Raw genomic sequence first — 12,054 nt, forward strand, 5'->3', positions numbered from 1 at the left:
TTTGGGTTAGAAATAATTATATTGTCTGGCTCACAGTTCCAGTAAATATATGCCTTAAGTGAACAAGCACCTTTCTAGAAATCTGTCTTTTTCCTAAAGAAAATTTTGTCCAGACCAAATCATCAGCACATATATCAGCACACAATCATATTAGAAGGGAGAGGGTAGATTCTCTCCAGTCACAAGAACTGGAAGTTTGGTTATGCAAATTTAGCTCATGAATAGGGGGAAACTCCCACAAAGTTGCCAGATATTTCTCATTTGGGATTGTAGATTGAGCATTGGAAGGGACCTCAGAGATCTTCATATTTGTCTTCTTTTACCTTATAGGTTGCAAAACGGAGGCACAGCGATTTTAATAATGTCCTCAAGGTTATATAAGTAATAAATGGAGGAGTCAGATTTTAAAACCAAATCCTTTAATTTAGAATCCAGTGTTCTTTTCAGTTCACTGAAGTGCATATCTGGCTTCTGTCACCAGGTCCCCAGTTCTATTTCTTTTATTTTTCTTTCCATTATTTTTTTTTTAAACAAACCTCACTCATTGCACTTTTCTCTCAAGAGAAATCTCCTTGGAATGACTCATCAGCATGATGCATCATCATACAAAATATCATTCACCTCCTGAATCACCCCTCAGTAGCCAGGACCTGACTTTATTACTCCACTAATTGGCAATACATTTAGTCATTGGAAACACCAATCCTTGTCCAAGGGTATAGCTTAGTATTTCTTCACAGAACAATGTTTTACCCAAAATATTCAACCATGTCTGTAAGTTTTGTAATTTATTCCCTATGAAATTGGTCATTATAACTCTATGATGTCCCCCCAGTGAAACCTTTTGACAAGCAATCTTATTTAAACTGGATGGTCAACAGAAATGGTAGCTCAGGTACCTAGATTAGTCAACTCTAAAGTGAAGGTTGAATCTTCTTGGGAAAAATGAAATAACCCTAGCCAGGGTTATGAATTCAATTCAATTTGCTAACTACTTATTAAGCCTATACTATGTGACAGGCACAATGCTAAAACCTATCAATGCAAATAAGAAAAAATCCAGAGTCCCTGCCCTCAAGGAGTTTACAATGTAATATGAGAAAGCAGAAAGGTGGGGAGGGGCAGTCCAAGGCTACCTACAGCTACTGATGGGAAATGGAGTTACCAGAAAGGTTGTGAGCCCTCTAAAGGAAGGCTTTGGGAGGGGTTTAGTGCTCCACTCTCCAGTCAGCACAGGCAGCAACTGAAGGTGAATTGAGAAGATGTAGATCATCAAAACCTGAGTCATTCCTTGTAGTGATGAGATTTCAGTTGATCCTAGGAGTCAAGAGAAGGGCATGTTCTTCTGTGTAGTTGAAGCCAATCAGAACTGGGGTTGCCAAGTAAAGCCTTGACCTCAAAGGGATATGTCTTATCAATTAGAAGTTGAGAAGATGGGTCATATTTCCCTCCATCCCCATACCCAAATATGAGCTTGTCTCCAACAAAGTTACAGTTCCCCTTTAAATATTCCCCTTTATGCCTCTTCCTATTCCCCATCTTTTAGGGCTTTGGCATTGAAATTATAGGGGAATTATAATTTTAAATGACCAAGAAACCTACAGCACATGTAAAAGCAAAATTGCTTGCCCCCTTTCCATTGCCTCCAGGACTCTACATCACCTCAAGGCTATCCGCAATAACTGCTGGTGAGTAAGCCTCCTCAACACACATAGCTGTTGTGTTATTCTTATTTGTTGGTTTTTCTTTTTCTCCCTACATTATTATTTTCCTTCTTTATGGGAAACAAGAAACTTTGTCTTTATCCCCAAACACACCTTTTTCATAAATTTTGTTATTTCATAGATTTTGTCATTTCTTCCTCTACAATAACTCTTTCATGCTTTCCCTTCTCTCCATTCTCAGAGTCACTACTCCAGTTCAGCCCCTCATTATTGCTCACCTAGCCAACTAAAAATTCATCTTTATTGGTCTCCCTGAGTCAAATATCTTTTTTTCTCCAATACATCCTTCATGCAGCTGCCAAAGTGATTTTCCTAAACTACAGGTCTGACCATGTCATTTCCCTACATAATAAGTTTCAGTGGTTCCCTATTAACTCTAAGACCAAACAAAATCTCACTATTACCTCATCCTTTTAAATTTCTGTTTTGCATTCCTCATAATGCTCACAACTGTTAATATACTATATACACATATATAATGAATAAATATTCAAATTTACATAATTTAAGGATATTATTATTTTTCAGTGGATGAGGTTCTCAAATAAATAAGTTTGGATGCCATTGATGTATTGGACTCAAAGCAAGAAAATATAATTAGTAATAAATTATTTATAGAGAAACCAAGAAAATAATAGCTAATATGTATATAGTGCTTTAAGTTATATAAAACACTTTAGACACATTATCTCTTTGAGCCTTCCTTTTAAACTATTATCATTACCATTTTACAGATGAGGAAATCGGGCTGAGAGCAATTAAGTGACTTGCCTGGGGTCACATAGGTATTAGATTACTGAGAAAGAATTAAAACACAGATATTCCTCACTGCAAGTCCAAGACTCAAGCTACTACATGGTTTAGGTGGCATAAAAGTAACCAATACTATATATGTGTAAAATTCAGAGGAACATTTTCTCTACATCAAAAAGTCAAAAAGACAAAAAAAAGCTATGTGGTGGGGGCAGTATCCATGCAACAGGACATATATTCTATTTTTAAGACATTAAGAAGAAAAGTTTGAGATTGCACAATGAAATGCGGATATAATTTAGGTGAGTTCAATTAGAATATTGGTATCCAAGAGCCCTGGTCTATAATGTTGAAAATCTATCCTTATTCCTTTGAATCAGCTTCATTTTTGTACAACTATTGCTGTTTCCCTTCTATCCACCCATGGAAAACAATTAAGTCTGTGGTGATAGACTATTCTAATGTTTATTAATAAAAATATTATACTGTGTGGGACTGTAATACAGAACATATATTCAACGAACAACAGACATCACCAAGTTACATTATTTTTGTCAGGCTTATTCTGTAAGCCACACTAAGAGGTTGAATCCTAAGGAACCAATAAGCGAACTAATTTATTACCTTCAAGTCAGTTTTCCTTTATACTAAAGGACAAAGTAATAGGAAAGAAGCAGAGAAGGGAAGGTATGGTTTTCCCATAATGACAGCTTGTTAATCAGCAACAATTGCAAATTTTCTATGGATGAATTAATACTTTGAATAATCAGCTATAGGGAAAAAGAGAAAAAGTAGATTCAGTTAACAGGATGTGGACAAACTGCTATGATTCCAGAGGTTTAACTCCTCAGTAGGAAAGATATGGATGCTCAAAATGTAGTGGAGTCAGCCACTCTTGTAGGTTACATTTCTTATCTAGGATCCCACATGTTTTTGACAATACTGTTTGAGGGAAGTATTTAGGACTATGAATTTCCTGTACCCAGTTAGCAGCTTTCAGGATCTTTTCAAGCAAATGGATAATAGAATGTTAATCTAGCTCAACTTTCATGGGAAAAGTGCAATTTTGCTTAAGTTACAAAGGGAGGGAAAAATATAATGATGCCTTTAAAACATGTAGTCTTTCAGGGAAATTTCTAGCTCAGTATCAACATTGAATCCTATTAAAAAAAAAAAGCATGACTTCAAAAGTTTGAGGCCAAAATTCTTAACAATCATTTTACTTAATGAGAAGTAAAACAGAAAATTCACTAAATTGTACGTAGTTTTGGTTGTGTCACTACTGAGCTTACACCCACAATATCAGTAACAAAAGGTAAGGTCCCATAAAGATAAAAAATTTGTAAAAGTATATTTTATATTAAAAATGAAACACCAATCAGAGATGTATCAACAAATTATAATGTATTTATAGTATATCTGTAATGGCATATTATTAAGCTATATGAAACAACAAATATGCAGAATTCAAAGACAGTTTGGAAGACTTGTAACTGATGAAGAGTGAAGTCAATGGTATCAAGCATCTTGAAGTGGAAATTGTACTTGGATACAGTGGGAAAGAACATTGTATTTTGAGTCAGGAACCTAGATTCAAATCTTAACTCTGACTCACAACACTTACATGACTTTTGGGCAAATCATTTAATCCCTCAGGTCCCCCCAGCTTAATTGTAGGTAAAATGCAGACCACATGACCAATAATGTCCCTTACAGTTCTAAATTTATGATTTTATGAATTCACATAATAATAGCAATATAAAGGAAAACAAGTTTAAATAACCCTGGTCAACATAATGATTAATATTAACTATTGTGACACATCCCTTCCTCCTCTTGGTAACATGCAAGATCAGGTATACATTGTCAGACATGGGCAATGCATAGTTTATTTTGCTTAACTATCCTTTGTAACCAGGATGCTTCCAATTAAAGCAGAAGAGGGAAGTCTTTAGAAGTAATGGTAAATTGGTGGGAAAAGCATTATAAAAATGCTTGTTTTTTAATGTAAAGATAGAAATATGCAAAAATTCCTACAAATAGGATAGGATTTGATTATCATGTGGAAATTGTCAAAGGTCTAATTTAGGGTCTCTTTGCAGGCACTGGAAAAGAGAAAAGAGCCACACTTGAAAGCAAAGTATCTGGACTCCCATTTATTCCTCGTCTTCATGTTGTAGTTGAGAAGAGGAGTGAGTGAAAAACACTGCTTTCAGCTGAGTGGAAAGGACCAGGAAAGGCCTAGCCATTTTTATGTCCTTCCAGTTCAGTCAAGCTCAGAATAATAATGTTCCTTCTTGATACAGGCCACACTGCCTCATCCTCTTCACTCCTGAAGGTTTAGAGACAGATAATACTTTACATTCCAGGGTCTAGGCTAGGATTAAGATCAAATGAAGGGCATTGCCTTTAAAAGAAAAAGTAGGTTTTAAGTAAAAACAGACCCAACCCTGTTAGTGACAGAATATTTCTCCCTCAATCCAGTCATCTGAATTATGGCTACTTCCCCCAGTGACCCCTTCAGAAATTTTTTTTTTCCCTTCACCACATTTAGAAGCTAGAATATAAGGAGTGACCAATAGAAAATACAGTAATGTTTTGGATACTTAGGGAGAAAGGCTTCTAAAAATGTTGGTCATGAAAAATAGCCATTCCATCATGCAGGAGCCTTGAGAAAACAAAAAAACAAAGGAAAGAAAGAGAGAAAGAAAAAAATACATTCATTTATCTAAATGCTGTAATATGAGTGTATTTTTTCCCTTTTCTTTTTAAATCATGACAGTATATCATACCCATCACTATTTGAATCATTTGAGGAAAACATCTATAATTGTATTAGATTAAAAAGAACGATCCTGTAATAGTAGATTATAGGAAGTTTCACTGGAACTTTAACTCCATTCTCATAAACTCTTTGTTAAAGAAATCAATACCATGTAATTTAGAGGTTACCTTCTATACACTCTATAGAAAGAAAAACCCATGGTAATTCTTTCTTTCTTTCTTTCTACCTTCTATGCTGAAGCTGGTAAACAGTTTCTCAAAATTTTAAGCAAGTTTAAAAAAGACTGACACCTGATGGGTAGAAAAGTGGATATGCTGAGACAATATTAATCCAAGGCAGCTTTCCTCATGCAAAGTGTTTTTGTTGTGGTTTATTAGCTTTTGTTCTGGACCTATGAATTCATCAGTCAAAATAAAAGCCAGAAGAGGCAAAATCAAGATGGGGGAATAGCAGGAAGTATCCCTAATCCCCTCAAATGTCTCCAAACATCTCTAGAAAATATACCAGATCAAATGGATAATCCAAGAAAAACTCATAGTGAATCATTTTTCTACCTCAGGTTGACAGATAGGAGACAAGATAATAGGAGAACACTACAGAAGACACTTGGGACATGCTGAGAATTCTGGTGTTCAAGGATAGGCTGTGCAAAGGTGTGAAAGGGGATCCCAGACCGTTATGAAATATACACAAGCGGAAGGAAGAGACATCAAATAATAGTTGTGTTATCTACTACTCAATTCTAGGTACCAGGGTGGACTGAGTAGCAGCCCTGCCCCAGGATGGTTTTCCAATATAAGGTGTTTGCAGGTCCTAGGTGGCATACTGAGAAAGGAACAAGGTCAGAAGCAAGAAACAAGGGTGGGATCTGACCCTAGAAGCAGAGCAAGTTCTTAATCCTAGCTCCTAGATCAGTCTGAAGGCTGCAGATGAATAACCAATCCAGGATTCTCGGATCAAAGGAGGCCCTGCAGTTATATCCCTCTGAACCAGAAGAGGTTCTGAGTTGGTTGATAGTGGCTGAGTCTAGTAGCAGTTTACTGTTGATTACACTCAAATCCAGGCCAGGAATTACAAAGCTCAAATTTAGGGGAGTGGGGGGACAATAATACATTTTGCATTGAATCAGACCTTTTTGAGAGCACTGAAAATTTGTGAGTCCCCAAATCAAACAATCTCCCAAAGCCTAAAAGTAACACAACCCTCAATACACTAAAAAGCAGCAACAAAACCAGCTTCCAGAAGCTCACAGAGCCAAACCTTAACATCAAGTACTAGAGATTCCATGCTTGGTTCATGTTTGTACTCCTGGTACCTTTCTCATTTCTTCCTCCTCCCCTCCTTCCCACCATAGTGATAGACTAGAACCAAATATAAAATTATTCCTCAGGAATATGAGCCTAGGAGAGAACTAGAGCACTAGGGAATCTTGTCCTCATAGTGAGGAGACAGGTAATCCCAAAGCAATTAATCCAGAACAAACCAAAGAAGCAAGTACAAGGAACAAAGGAGTGGCCTTTCCCTGCAGCCTCAGCCTAACAGTACCCAGTTAGCCACTGTGTTCAGTTAGGTACTAGCAAATGAATGGAAAAATTTCTAGCTCTTAAGAAGCTTGTGTTAAGGAACTTGCCTCATGCCTCTTAGCCAGGGAAATTATAAGATCAGAACCTAATTAGTATGAATCTTAGTACAGTTTGCCATGCATTATGCCATGATACTTACTTAAGAAGGACACTCTATCCATGTCTAACATTCTTTCTTTTTATTTTAAAGTTCCATCACTTTCATTTATTTCCCCTATGCAAGATTCTGTATTCTGCCAATTCATCTGATTTTCATTTTAGGAGCAATTGAAATGATTTTTACTTCCTTATGATTTATTTTTAATGTTTATGTTATTTTATATCCTGCTACAATCTATCATTACAATTCTCCTTTGTTTCAAGTGCAATATATTTGTGTTTTTAGCCCAATGCTGTAAAATGGAAAGAAAAATCTAGATTTTACAACAAATAGTACATATGGAAACACACTTTCTCATATATATACTCAAATACACACAAACTTCCCTTATATTTAACTTTTCTAGCTTCATACATTTTCTTTTCTCCTCAGGGAGTCAAATAAGCAATATATTATTGACTATTATTCATAGCCTCTCAGAGTTTCATTTAAACTACCACATCAATATGGCATAACTGAATACTCTAGAAATTGTTTAACATGGTTGATTCTCAAATGTTTATTATATTAATTATACTACAAATTGCTTCTTTTTAAAAATTGGTTGTATATGTCAATGAATCATCATTGTATCTTTACAATATTTTTGAAGCACAAGCAAAAGGGGAGAACTGTAGAATAACTTCAATCAAAACATTTCAGAGATAAAAAAAAAGCATAGGCTGCAGGTGTTACTGTGACTAGAGCTTGGGACCTAGAGTCAAAAAGAAATGAGTTCAAAATCTAGTTTCACACACTTACTAGCTGAGTAACTTCAATTTTCTCTTCTATATAGTGGGATGACCTACCTCTCCAGGGTTATCATGAGAATAAAATGTAATATTTGCAAACCCTGAAGTCTTACTTTAGTGCTATTATTATTAATATGAAAAAGTGGAGGTAATCTAAAATCAAGCATAGATGTCCATATATACTGATGCAATTATATGTTTTAAAAGCCTTAGAGACCATTTAAAGCAAGCCACACTTTTAAGAGATGAGGAAACTGAGTTTAAGGATATTAATTAGTAATAGAGGCACAATTTTAACCTAATTCATCTGACCGCATATCAAATACTATTACCACTATACCTTGCTATCCCCACAAGAAACTATGCCAAAATAACTATTTATGACATCTGACACCAAGTCACTATCCTAAAAGATTAATTCTATTCAATTTTAAGATTTTTAAAAATACCTTAGACAAAGCCTAATTATAAAATAGCCATTGATTTAGATAAGACATTAGAAGTCACTTACTCCAATCTTCCACTCATTGCAGACAGTACATGGTTGTACTTTGGGGAGGGATGATTTTATACATATGTGTGTGTTTGTGTGTGTGTATATATACACACATATACAACTATATATATATATATATATATATATATATATAAATATATGTGTATATCTATATATCTGTATATGTATATGTGGTTTCAAATTCAATTTTCAAAGAAAATAAACAACCAGTGATACTTTTAATACATATATACCATGAGGGTAAAATGAAAAAAAAAACAGTAAGAGAGCAAAGGGAAAAAGTCAATAGAATAAAAAATTGTTTCAGGTTTTGTTGTTGTTTCAGTTTTTTCAGGTTAAAAGTATTTTAGCGCGTCTGATGGGTTTGAATTTTTTCTCAGCCTGACACTTTGTTTGTCAAATGTGACCAAAGATTAAGTTGTTAACAGGGAAGGAAATAAGACTCTTTTTCTGAGAGGAAGCAAGGAAGAGAGCTGAACAATTTGGTGAATTGATACATCAAACTAATATGTAGGTAATGTGTGAAAGTTAGGCCAAGAAAATTGCCTCTTCCTAATAGATTGATTTCTGCCTGAATTATTCAGAGAATTACTTCTCCTTTCCATTTCATTTCACCAATAAATTTCTTTGTACTATATTTGTCCAAGTGGGTGGGAAATTGAAGAACCAAAATCACCCTTTGTCACAGCCTTAGCAATAACTTCGATAGAAAATTTGAAATGAAACTTAAAGTTGTCTTCTTTCCATGAAAATGAAACTCTCATAGGTAAAATGGATTTATTCCTGTCTATATATTGTAAGAAAAACTAGAGTTTCCATGACATGTGGGAAAGGTATTAGATTTAGAGTTATAGAAACTGGGTTCTAGCCCAGTTATTACCTGTGTGACTGTGACTTGAGCCTCAGTTCTCTCATCAATAAATTTAAAGGATTGGACTAGACATACTCTAAGTACTTTGCAAGTCTAAATCTATGATCTTAAAAACTGTTCAAAGTTCTTATGAATGAATGACAGGGATATGGCTTTTCATGATTTTTAGAATGTCCTCAATACTCTAAAAAGAGTAACAACATATGATGTATTTCTTAAGAAAATCTCTGTTGGAATCAACATGACAGAGTAGAAGCATGTAGCCAACTTCTCTCAACCTTCCCCTTCAAGCAACTTTAAAACAATACCTTACATGGAATTCTTGAGTGTCAGAGCTAACAAAAAGCCCAGGGAGACATTCTTCTAGCCCAAGGTAATTTAAGATGTTGGAAAGACAGATCTGTGACACAGGTATGGAGGATGACTCAGAGCCTACACAGATGAAATACCAGTGGTGAGACAATGTGGTAAGTGACAGCAGCAACAGCAGCAACAGAAGCAGCAGCTTTGGGGAGGTCTCAAACCAGACATGGTAAATGGATATGGATACTGGTCAGAAAGAGATTACAGGAGGGTGGAGCCAAGACAGTGGAGTTAAAAGCAGTGACTTGCTTGAGCTATCCCTCAAACGCCTCCAAATACCTGTAAAAATGACTCTAAACAAATTCTAGAGCAGCAGAACCTACAAACAGACAGGGTGAAACAAATTTCCAGCCCAAGACAACCTGGATGGTTGATAAGAAAGGCCTGTTGGCACCAGGCTGGGAGAGGAGCACAGCCCAGCATGGGTCACACAGGCAAAGATGGGCCCCCAGCAAACCCTAGGCCTCAGGGATTGAATCATGGGCGGCTATGGCAGTTTCCAGACTTCTCAACCCAAAAATGCCAAAGACAACTTAGAACGTCAGTGGGAAAGGTCTGTCCTACCTGGGGTGAGTGAGGATCATGGTCCAGCCCTGGCCATAGCAAATCCCAGAGGAGGCAGCAGCAGTAGTGGATGCTTCTGCAGCTATCAGCCCACTGATGGTGGGGGGATTGAGTGGCTGATCAGAGGGGGATTGCAGTGCTCTCTTTGGTGGTGCTGAGGCAGGATTCACTTGCTTTGCCTGTTCTTGGATCTGGGTCACAATCCTAGGTGGTGGTCCTGGGGCGAGGAGGAGCACTGGCCTAGCAGAGCTTGTAGCACTGTTAGAGAGGGAATCCTCCTCAGAGTTCTTAGGCAGAATAGATGGCTTATGGTCACTCATAGACCAGAGCACAGGCCAAGAAAAGAGTAAACACCTCTCCTTTGATCATACAACTGTAGAAGAACTGAAAATTAAAGTTCCCTAGAAGTATCTCTGAAAACAGCTGCACAAAAATCCCTGAACATTCAGATAGTTCACCCTCCATATTGCAAGCAGTGCACTACCTTAACTAAGAGTTTAAAAGTCAAAAAATTGACTGGAAGCATGAGCAGGCAGAGGAAAAAAAAACTCAGATTATAGAATTTTACTTTGGTGAAAAAGATCAAAACATACAATCTGAAGAAGACAACAGAGTCAAAGCTCCTACATAGAAAGCCTCCAAGAAAAATATGAATCAGTCTTTGCCCATGGAAGAACTCAAAAAGTATTTTGAAAAGCAAGTAAGAGAAGTAGAGGAAAAACTGGGAAGAGAAATGAGAGTGATGGGAGAAAATCATGAAAAACAAGTCAACAGCTTGCTAAAGGAGACCCAATAAAGATACTGAAGAAAATAACGCCTTAAAAAATAGCCTAACCCAAATGGCTAAAGAGGTCCAAAAAGCCAATGAGGAGAAGAATATCCTAAAAAGAAAAACTGGCCAAATGGAAAAGGAAGTCCAAAAGATTACTGAAGAAAATACTTCCTTAAAAATTAGAATAGAGCAATTGGAAGATAGTGACTTTATAAGAAATCAAGACACTGTAAAATAAATCCAAAAGAATGAAAAAATAAAAAACAATGTGAAATATCTCATTGGAAAAACAACTGACCTGGAAAATAGATCCAGGAGAGAGAAATTTAAAATTATTGTACGAACTGAAAGCCATGACCAGAAAAAAAAGAGCCTAGACATAATCTTTCAAGAAATTATCAATGAAAACTGTCCTGATATTTTAGAACCCGAGGGCAAAATAAAAATGGAAAGAATCCACTGATCTCCTCCTGAAAGAGATCCCAAAGGAAAACTCCTAGGAATATTGTAGCCAAATTCCAGAGTTCCCAGTCAAGGAGAAAATATTACAAGCTGTCAGAGAGAAGCGATTCAAGTATTGTGGAAACACAATCAGGATAACACAAGATTTAGCAGTTTCTACATTAAAGGACCACAGGGCATGGAATATAATATTCTGGAGGCAAAGGAGATAAGATTACAACCAAGAATCACCTACCCAGCAAAACTGAGTATAATCCTTCTGGGGCAAAAATGGTCATTCAGTGAAATAGAGGACTTTCAAACATTCTTGATGAAAAGACCAGAACTGAATACAAAATTTCACTTTCAAATACAAGACTCAAGTGGAACATGAAGAGGTAAACAGGAAAGAGAAATCATAAGAGACTTATTAAGTTGAACTGTTTACATTCCTGCATGGAAAGATGTATTTATAACTCATGAGACCTTTGTCAGTATTAGGGTAGAGGGGAAAATTATATATGTATAGATAGATAGATAGATAGATAGATAGATAGATACATAGATACATAGATAGATAGATTGGTAGATGGCACAGGGTGAGTTGAAGATTAAGGGGTCATATCTGGAGAATAAAATTAAGGAATGAGAGAGGCTTATACTAGGAGAAGAAGAAAGGGAGAGGTTGAATGGCATAAATTATCTCACAAAAAAAACAGAAAAGAAAGGCTCTTACAGTGGAGGGGAAAGAGAAGGTGAGAGGAATGAGTGAATCTTATTCTCATAGGAT

The sequence above is a fragment of the Phascolarctos cinereus genome, unplaced genomic scaffold (assembly GCF_003287225.1).
Source record: "Phascolarctos cinereus isolate Bilbo 61053 unplaced genomic scaffold, phaCin_HiC Scaffold_4;HRSCAF=312, whole genome shotgun sequence".
Taxonomy (NCBI): Eukaryota; Metazoa; Chordata; class Mammalia; order Diprotodontia; family Phascolarctidae; genus Phascolarctos; species Phascolarctos cinereus.